The sequence below is a fragment of the Myotis lucifugus genome, unplaced genomic scaffold, assembly GCF_000147115.1.
Source record: "Myotis lucifugus unplaced genomic scaffold, Myoluc2.0 scaffold_14, whole genome shotgun sequence".
Taxonomy (NCBI): domain Eukaryota; kingdom Metazoa; phylum Chordata; class Mammalia; order Chiroptera; family Vespertilionidae; genus Myotis; species Myotis lucifugus.
Window position 1 is genome coordinate 12,699,067 of NW_005871062.1, and position 7,805 is coordinate 12,706,871.

Sequence of the window (7,805 nt, forward strand, 5' to 3'; positions counted from 1 at the left end):
ATGGTCCCAGGTTTGATTCCGACCAAGGGCATGTACCTTGGTTACAGGCACATCCCTGGTAGGTGGTGTGCTGGAGGCAGCTGATCGATGTTTCTCTCTCATCGATGTTTCTAACTCTCTATCCCTCTCTCTTCCTCTCTGTAAAAAAATCAATAAAAATATATTTTAAAAAAAGAAAAGAACTGGGCTCTTACTGTGTGCCTACCACTTTTCTAAGTGCTTTATATATATTAAATTATTTAATGCTTGAAGCAAATTTGTGAGGTAGCATTTGTTGTAATAATTCTTTATTGTTGAAAGCATTGCATATTAGCATATTTTTTAATGGTTATCTCTCCCCTCCCCCAATATTTTTACTGATTTCAGAGAAGAAGGGAAAAAGGAGAGCCAGAGATTGAAACATCAATGATGAGAGAGACTCATTGATCGGCTGCCTCCTCATGCCCCCTACTGGGGATCAAGTCCACAACCCAGGCATATGCCCTGACAGGGAATTGAACTACAACCTCCTGGTTCATAGATTGATGCTCAACTGCTGAGCCACACTGGCCAGGTAGCACATGAGGAAACTGAGGCACACAGGAGTAACTTGCTGAAAGGTAGACAGCTTGTACATCATAAAGCCTGGCTTCAAACAAAGGTACTCCAGAGCTCAGCCTCTTAACCACTAACCACTACACTGCATTGCCTCTGAGTAACGTGTGGATTATGAAAACCCTGTTCTAAGTAGTACCATGAAGAAAACGTAGGCAGTAAAATCTCAGACATCTCACGTAGCAATATTTTGCCGATATATCTCCGAGAGCAAGGGAAACAAAGGGGAAAATAAACAAATGGAACTACATCAAATTAAAAATCTTCTGTATAGCAAAGGAAACCATCAACAAAATGAAAAGGGAGCCCACTGTATGGGAGAACATATTTTCCAATGATACATCTGATAAAGGGTTAGTTTCTAAAATATATAAAGAATTTATACACCTCAACACCAGGAAAACAAACAGTCCAATTAAATAATGGGCAAAGAACCTGAATAGACACTTCTCCAAAGAGGACATACAGATGGATGAAAAAATGCTCAAAGTCACTGATCATCAGAGAGATGCAAATTAAAAAACTTCAATGAGTTATCACCTCATGCCTGCCAGAATGGTTACCGACAATAAATCAACAAACAACAAGTGCTGGTGAGGATGTGGAGAAAAGGGAACCCTAGTGCATTGTTGATGGGAATGCAGACTGGTGCAGCCACTATGAAAAACAGTATGGAGATTCCTCAAAAAATTAAAAATGGAACTGCCTTTTGACCCAGCAATTCCACTTCTGGGAATATATCCTAACAATCCTGAAAACACCAATCAGAACCAATATATGCACCCCTGTGTTCATAAGCAGCATTATTTATAATAGCCAAAATCTGGAAACAGCCCAAATGCCCATCAATAGATGAGTGGATAAAAAAGCCATGGAATACTATCTTAAAAATAAAAGGCTAATATGCAAATGGTCATTACGCGTGATCAGCAGAAGGCTTTGTTCCCCGCCTGGCGGGGCTTGACAGGGGACCTGAGGCTGCGCCCTCCATCTGCTGGGGCTTGATGGGGGTGGGGCCAACTGGGTCTGGGTCTCATGCAATTTCGAGGCACACGTGGGTGGGCAGGGACTTGATTCTGGGTCCTGCGGTGCGCTCAAGACTCTGACAGGAGGGATATTTTCATATACATTTTACTAATTTTCTTTAATCTCTGACACTTCTATTATAGAGAAAGAGCAAACAGCAATATTAAAATATTTCCTCTAATTAATTCTCTTTTAATGTGCATGAATTTCGTGGTCCGGGCCACTATTGAGGTTATAAAAAAGAAGGAACTCTTACTTTTTGTGACAGCATGGATGGACCTGGAGATTATTATGCTAAATGAAATAAGTTAGGCAAAGAAAGAAAAATACCATATGATCTCACTAATAGGTGGAATCTAATAAACAAAATAAACTGATGAACAAAATAGAATCAGAGGCATGGGTACATGGAACAGACTGACAGATCTCAGAGTGGTGGGGGGTTGGGAGGAGACTGGATAAAAGAAAGTGAAGAGATTAGACAAAGAACATATATACATAGCCCATGGACACAGACAGTGTGGTGGCCAGGGGAGGGGAGAGGGGCTGGGGCTGGGTGGAGGTGGGCAAAGGGGGAGAAAATAGGGGACATCTGTAATAGTGTCAACAATAATAATAACTAAATTTAACTTAATTAAAAGACGACAAAATTAACGGTTAGGAAGACATCATAGAAATGACAAAAGAGTCCCAAAATACATTCAAAGTATGAGAGGCATATTGGGTCATGAACTATTTCTCATACTCGTCCAAATCAGTAGGTAGAACCCTCACATGTGTTAGAGATAGAGGCAGAGACTGGAACTTACAGAGTTTATGCTGCTCACAATTCCAAGAAATGTATTTTGACAGATTAGAAAAACCTAGTCTTATATTCATTTCAGTTCTTCTGCTGCAATTGTAGTTTTGTTTTTCTTAAAAATATATTTTTATTGATTTCAGAGAGGAAGGGAAAGGGAGAGAGAGACAGAAACATCAATAATGAGAGAGACACATTGATTGGTTGCTTCCTGCATGCACCCCAACCAGGGGCCAAGCCTGCAACCGAGGTAAGTGCTCTTGATCGGAATCGAACCCTGCACCCTTCAGTCCACAGGCTAAGGCTCTATCCACCGAGCAAACTGGCTAGGGCTGTAGTTCTGTTTTAATGCTATTCCTAAAATGCCAAGCCCCAAATCCCTTCGTTTTTCAGGGTATATTTGGGTTCTCTGAGGGCACATCATGGCGTGATAACTCAGGGTTCATTTCATGGGATTGTTCTGTGGGACTAGTTCTCACCATATTCCAGGCCTGCATGGTTACAGAGGACTCAAAACTTCTTTCGGACCATTTTTTTGTACAGGCTGTCAGATTATGAAATAAAAAAGCTGTGGCCTTGGTTTGATAAGCTTCCTCTATCTAAATTCTTGCTCTACTCAGTAAAATAATTCTATCCACCATGTATCCCAATAGGAAATTATTGCACATACATGTTAATGGAAAGCTATTCATACACTCATCACCTCTCTCAGTGAAATCTATTTCCAACATTAGCAAGCAAATAGAAGTATATTTGTGTGAGTCTGGGATCTACTGAAAATACATTGTATCATAGGCTGATGCTGAGTAAGCTGTTCTGGTCATGTGGGAAGTGGGGTTAGGAGGGATTGCTCCCCTGACCTTCTCTGTCTATTCTCTGAGATCTGGTCCTCAGCACACTTCAGCATCACTGGCCGATGGAAAGTAGTGTAGTACAAACACTACATCGGGACTTTGAAGATCCAACCCCAACTATGTAGCTTATTAGCTATGTAAGCTTAGGTGCGTTACTTTAACCAAACTAAAAACTGGAATTGGGGTTCCTACCCAAGGTTTCTTGTGAGAATTAAATGAGGTCACTTGTTGAAAGCCCCAGGATGATGCCTGCTACCTTGTAAGTACTCCATATGTGTTCGTTTTCCCCCTTTCTTGCAGCTGCTATCCTGGGATTTGGGGTCCACTTTAAGCACAAGCCCACACAACTAGTTCTCCCCTCTATCCTCCACTCCTTTAATTAATCTCCTCAAAACCCTCCCCTCTGAGACTCCTGGAGAACCTAGAGCCCCTTCTCAATGTCCTGTCCTGGCTTTGCTTTCCCTTTATCTCAGCCCCTGGAGTACAGTACTTATACTGATACTAGAGGCCTGATGCATGAAGATTCATGCAAGAATAGGCCTTCCTTCCCCTGGCTGCCGGCACCAGCTTCCCTCCGGCACCTGGGACCCGGGCCTTCGTTCTGGCTGCCGCCTTTCGCCTTCCGCCTTCACTCTGGGCTGGAGCTGCCTCCCACCCGCTCCAGCCAGCTCTGTGGCTGCCGCCCAGAGGCTGGCTGGCCCTCGGTGGCCGGCTGGGGCTTGCAGGAAGCCAAGTGTCCCGCCTGAAGGAAGCCAAGTGTCCCGCCCACTCTGGCCGGCTCCATGGCTCCGGCCAGTGCCTCCATCTTTGTGGCTATGGGCACCACCATCTTTGTCGTGGAGTGACAGTTAATTTGCATATTACCCTTTTATTAGTATAGAGTAGCCCCATGGCCAAGAGTCTCAGCTGCTGTGAGTCCCACATCCCTGAGAGGCTGGGCAGGAGCTGAAGGATCAACAGAGAGCTAGACTGGTGTGGACTAGAGAACTCAGGTGCATATGACTTGGGTCCTATGTGTATATGTGGGTTTTAGGGAGAAAACTATTGATTATTAGTGAGAAAATAGGACAATTTTATAATGTTCTTATCATATGTTAAGTGCTTTACATACCTTTCCATATTTATCCATACAGCAGCTCTGTGAGATAGGTATTACTATTGCCACTTTGCAAATGAGAAAACAGGCTCTGAGAAGTTAAGTAACTTGCTTAAAGTTATACAGCTAGTAAGGAGCTGTGGCAGAGAAAATGCTACGTGTTTGCCACACTATTTCCTTTCTGGGCAAGAAGGATGATGGTATTTTCAGTCTCTTGTACTTTAATTAGGGCCATGTGGCTGCACTTTAGCTAATGGAATTGGATGGAGTTGATGTAAGTCAGTTCTAGTACTGGCTCCTGAAAGAGTCCCTCCAGGTTCTGCTTTCCCTACCAGGGTGACTGCAGAAGGCACATGTTAGATGGCACAGCTACAGGGTAAAGGACGGCCAATGGCCTGTAGTAGACTTATGACATGAGCAAGAACAAATATTAGTAGAGATTTGGGGATCAACTGAGTGACAGACCAGGTTTTGGAGCCATGTTGTTGGGACACCAACGTTCCAACACATTGTGTTATAGTCTCTTGCTATTGACTTTGATGACAGGTATTAGTTAGAGGTGAAAAGTGAAGAAGAGAAAAGCTAAAAAGTGTATTTTGGTTATGAGTAAATAATGCTGATTACCATTATTCAAGTCAATTGCCACATAATTATCACTCAAAAAAGAATGATGAACTATTGGTAATCAGAGTTTATTTTTTTTATATTTGAAAGGGTTGATCAATAAGTTAAAAGTCACACCAATACTTGGAGATACATGCTTGGAGGCCATAGTTGTTCTAGGCACAATAGTCATGTTCACACCATGTTCTTATGCTCACAACTTAAAATAACTAGAATAACATGGGTTCCATGTGAACAAATGTAAGAGAGGACATTCTAAAGTTTATAGTCATATGACCCTTGCTTGGGGATATAGGCTGACCTATATTATACTGAATTTTAAGTCATAATAAGATAATATTATACAGGCATTCCCGAGGCTGTTAGAAGCAACCTCAGACTTAGCTTTGTTTTCAGTCATGTGTTTACTGCTAGATAGGCTAGTTTTATCAGCTAGGTCACATCATCACAAATACTTCAAAGATACTGTTAGCAGATTATATGTTTTATATGGTACACACCTCTAACAGAATTATAACAATCGCCTTCTTGAAAAGTAAATTGATGGTAATATTCCCTTTCAGTGTCAGAAAACTCAGACCCTTCTTAAGGAACTTAAACACAAGACGGGAGTATCTTCAATAATAATAGCATCCTTATAAAGCACCTTCTTTGGTCATTGCTCATTTAATTTTCACAACCCCAGGAGCCAATGGGGCCCACAGACAGGTTAAATAACTTGTCTAAGGTTACACAGCTTGTAAGGGGTAGAGCCAAGACTTGAACCCGGTCAGTTTGGCTCCAGAATCTGCTCTTTAACCATCTCTACAACAACACCTCTACAGTGCTCACCATGGGCCAGGCACTGTGGCAGCGTGCTCACTACTTACTCCTCTTTTTGTCTGTAGACAACTCAATCTGACAAACCAGTGTAGACTTTTACAAACTTTATTTTGACCACATTTCACATTTCAGATTCAATATCTTGCTGTCAGAGATATTAGAGGAAATCTGATGAACAATTTGGTAGGCAGACTGTTCCAACAACAAGGATTTTAGCAAAGAAATTAACTTCTAGTTTTGGAAAAAAAAATTATGACCAAAAAGACTGGAAAATGCCAGCATTTACAGAAATCATACTGTACAACATTCATGAGTATTGTTTACTGAGAGTCTTTGGGCATAAGGTTTTATACAATTATTTTATTTTTACCTCAAAACAACTCTAGAAGTGTATATTAGTTATTTAGTTGAATAGCAAATACTATAGTTTGTAAATTACACAATTAATTTATGTACCAGTAAGAAAGAAAAAAAAAATCAGGGCCGCAGAGGCAATGCACCGGGGAAGATGGAAGACTACCAGAGCGCGGAAGAGCCTACTTTTGTTGTTGACAAAGTGAGCAACATTGTGAAAGAGGCTATTGAAAGTGCCATCAGTGGCAACGCCTATCAGCGCAGCAAACTCAATCAGTGGACCACAAAGGTAGTAGAACAAACTTTAAGCCAACTCACCAAGCTGGGAAAACCATTCAAATACATTGTGACCTGTATAATTACGCAGAACACACGGCGAGGTCTTGCCTCTGGGACAGCTCTACTGACAGGAGCTGCACCATGTGATGGGAGAACAAGACCATGTACTGCATCGTCAGCGCCTTCGGACTGCCCATCTGACTGACCTCCTCATTCACCCGGGCTCTTTCTCCTCTGTTTCAACATTTCTCTCCCATTTTTTTAACCACCAGCCATGAATTCAGTGAACAGCTTTCCCACTCTGTTTTCTGTGGCACTTTCAACATGTAGAGAAAAACCCAAATGACCACACTGTTCTGTGATCAGCACACCCTCAGTCACACAGATCGTTCCTGGGTAGTCGGAGCCTGGACTGCCACGTGTCCGCACTCTGAATATCTCTGTTCGAAGGTGCTAAACACAACCTGCTAGTGTGAACCTTTCTCTGCTCTCTGAAATCATTCAAACACACTAATTTTTCCATACTTTGTACTTTTGTTAGAATCAATTATTCCAATTAAAAAAAAAGGAAAGAAAAAAATGTTGCTAATGAAACCAAGACATACCATCATTTATAAGATGCATCCTGATATTAGAGATGATAAAATGTGAAAGAATGTGCTTCTTAACTCTGATGAAATGTTATGATCCCCATGTTTCAGATGAGGAAACAGACTTCATGAGGTTAAGTTGCTCAACATCACAGAGTTAGAAAGTGGTAGGCCCAAGGCTCACATTCAGGGTAGTCTGACTTGAAGCCCATGCTTGTAACCATTTATTTCATGGAGTGTGTCTCAATCCATGTTTCTGCTGCATGGAGTAAAATGAAATATCACTTTGGTCACTGATATGCTGCAGATTGGTAACTTACACCTCAAGGTGACTTTTCAAGGTTTGATCGCCCAATAAGATGCTGTACATTGGTCAAACAAGTCAAGAAAAAGAAACCAATCTCTATTTCATTTACAGCTATGTAGACAGCATCAACATTACAGCTTTCAAGCTGACAATTTCTGTCTTTTTGTCCTGGTATCATCCCTCATTTTAACTTATAATGAAAAAGAACTTTTTTTTTCCCATCAAAAATGAAAATCTTTGTTTCTGAAGACATTGCCTGGTCTGCTGTTCAGTTCACAAACAAAGTGAAATTTCTCTACTTTTAATAACTCAAGATGTTTCATAATTATATCATGACTTGAGATTTGCAAATGAGCAAACAAGAACACATTAAGCTTAAAGATGCCCAGAGTGATTTCATAAAAATATTTTTAGCAATAAAGACCCACAAGACAGAAAAACAGAAAATGCATACATATTT

At 41.1% G+C, this 7,805-nt stretch overlaps 1 pseudogene; it reads left to right on the plus strand.

The window, feature by feature from the left end:
- The first annotated feature begins 6,323 nt into the window (after positions 1-6,323).
- LOC111825101 lies at positions 6,324-6,649 on the plus strand (annotated as a pseudogene).
- The last annotated feature ends 1,156 nt before the right edge of the window (positions 6,650-7,805 follow it).